The following is a 2,898-nucleotide window of genomic DNA, read 5'->3' as shown; positions in this document are numbered from 1 at the left end:
ACTTGTTGATGTTTTGTGTGTGTGTGTGTGTGTATTCGTGTTTGTTGTGTGAACCATAGCTATGGAGAGGTCGGGTATGTTCTCACTGTGTTTGTATCCCCTTGATGCTTCATCCTGAGTCAATAAAATCCATCCTTTGTCGAAAAAGGAGACGTGACCCTTGAAATGATCCTGGATCAAGGGACAGATGTTGCTAAAATATTTTTTGAAGATCTAGATACGGGGTTGATGGATCCTGAAATGTTTGAGTCCATTCTAGTGCAAAGTGCCATTTGGAACGGGGAAACATGAGTTCTATTCAATGTTTTTTGTTTTCTTCGAATATCTACTATCCATGTTCTTAAAATTCCATTTTTTTATAAAGGACATTTCATTGAATTGATATATCGAGGTGATACAACCGCATCCAAAGAATGCACGACTTCTACATAGCATGATCCACATAGCCAACAACTAAAATACAACCAAAAATAAATATATATGAAAACAATAATATATCAGTGCATCCTATGGCCGGGTAGATACTTTTCGAAGATTACACCTCCATCCAAGGAGGGAGAAAACCTTCCTGGTCGTATGGTCGAGCCGTGTAGATGCCATCATAAAAAGGCCTCTGTCATCCGGCCTCGGTAGGATAGACCAATTACGGAGCCATCGCGTACATGCATGGATAACCTGCACAGGAGACAATCTTTACTTTTTAAGATTCATTAAATAAAATCTTAGTAGCCGGGCATTTCCCTTGTTTCCAGCTCCTCCTCAACCCTTTCATGAAATCCCTGTATAATGGTTCCTTGCATAGGTGAGGAGTATACATCTATTTCAAACCACTTGGTCAGTTTGTCACAAACACAATAATTTTTACTTGGATTTGACGCCAATCAAGCCTTCCGAGTTTTCTAATCGTTGCAACTATGCCAATATACTAGGATGCTTTTTGATTTGTCGCAACTGTAGCAATTATGATGCTTTCTCCTCAACTTCAAAGGTTGGCAGCATCATGAGTACATTGATTGATCAACCTAAGACACCCTTATGGATGCATATTGATGTAGTGAAGTTAGTTCCAGAAGCAACACTTCTTACTTTACTCGTCTTTCAGTGCTTGATAAATGTAGGAGTAATTGCATCATCAGTATTAACAATGACCTAATGGACCATTTGAACCTTTAACCGATGTGTACATTTCAGTCCTCCAGCTCAAGATAACCACATATAAGCACCATAAGAAATCTTTTTGACCGAGTTTCTAAGTAGTTTTCGCTAAAAACGTGCCGGAAGCAAATCATTTGATTTTGGATTTTCGAGATAACCATAGACTACACTATCCATTGTGTAGACATGCCCTGCTATTGGAAGACTCACTGTCAAGCACTGCCCTCAAGCAACCTGACAAGAATTGGGCTCCACTAGAGCAGCCCCACATATGTTGGCACAAGTTTTGATTCCTTGTCACCTTCTCCTAAACGACCTTTACCACCATCGCCCCTTGTAAATATGTTGATAGTTGAACAATAGCTCAAATTTGAATTCCGAACCATGACTTCCACAAGAGCAGCAGTGTGTCAAACACCACAAGCAGCCCATATCGTTAGAAGCCCTTTGATAGATTCCACTTGCTTGGGGACTGAGACATTCCCATGATCTCCATGGCCTAGAACCCAAAAAGATCCATCTCCAATTGTGAGCCGTGGCCCAATAGAAGTTACTATTGACATATACTCTCTAATGGTTCATGCATATTGTTTGGTACCCATGGAGTGACATCCGAATTGGAAGTGCCATCCTCATGTAAAGCTATCTCCAAATAGTGAACCGCACATGTGGTATTGACCGCGTGCTACAAACTTAATGTTCATATGAGTAAGAGCATCAATGAGTTTGGTTGTGCCACATCACAATCTACACCATGACCAAGCCGCCCACCTTATGCCTCACCCCAAGAGTGCAGCATGCCTTCCTCCTTCAGATATGTTCTGCACATCAAGACGCACGACAAACTATATTGGTTTAGGTCTAGGACAATCCATATTTGCACCTAAGGAGCCTCCAATCCATGAACTATCACCACCAAGAATTCCTTGCTTAGTTCCTTTTTCAGATATTAAAATGTCACCTAAAGCATGACCATCATCATAGCAAGAACCATGTCTTGATGACCTAATAGCAGTAGAACAACTGAGTCGAAGAGCATCAAGTGCCAATTTGTGGAGAAAGTGCATATATAACACAACATCAGACAATGCCTACTTCTCCAGGCCATTCTTTTGTGGACTCTCATATGAATATGAAGTCGGTAGTTTGTGTTGACATCTAGACGTAAAACAACCGCCATAACTCATCTTAAATGAATAGCCGTATTGTCAACAAATGAAAACAAAGTATCATTTAGAATTTCGGAAACAAAATATCATTCAAATTCGCATATTTCAGACATGGATAGTAAATACCTTGTGGACATTGTCATTGCTGCTGAAATGAGAGCTCAAGGGAGAGATCCATCGCGTGCAAGTCCTTGGGCTAATTGCAGCAAAGGGAATGGTATCACTTCTCGACTCAGTTCTCCATTTTCTTTGATTATGCAAAATCAGCATTTTTAGCCTAACAAACCACACTTCTACCTCATCTTGGTCATTACATATCTTGAGCAAGATTTAATAACATGTAAATATGAACTTATGTAAATAAAAAGGCAAGAGAAAATTGTTAAAACCAAAACCGCCATGAAAACAGAGATAAACATGAAACGAGACATGTAAAGGACTTAGAATGTCTCATTACCTATCATGCAGATTTAGAGAAAATGACTGGATTCCTACTCAAATCATCGATGCCTCTAAAATATTGCCTCGATTCCGGTAAGATGAAAAGAAATCAAAATGACTGGCTTGCAAACAA

The 2,898-nt window shown here is 39.8% G+C and overlaps 1 pseudogene; it reads right to left on the bottom strand.

Moving 5' to 3' along the window:
- Positions 1-294: 294 nt before the first annotated feature.
- Positions 295-2,222, bottom strand: LOC119280133 (annotated as a pseudogene).
- Between the last annotated feature and the right edge of the window lie 676 nt (positions 2,223-2,898).

The sequence above is a fragment of the Triticum dicoccoides genome, chromosome 3B, assembly GCF_002162155.2.
Source record: "Triticum dicoccoides isolate Atlit2015 ecotype Zavitan chromosome 3B, WEW_v2.0, whole genome shotgun sequence".
Lineage (NCBI taxonomy): Eukaryota > Viridiplantae > Streptophyta > Magnoliopsida > Poales > Poaceae > Triticum > Triticum dicoccoides.
The sequence above is the reverse complement of the archived record's forward strand: the minus strand, read 5'-3'. Positions and strand labels throughout refer to the sequence as shown.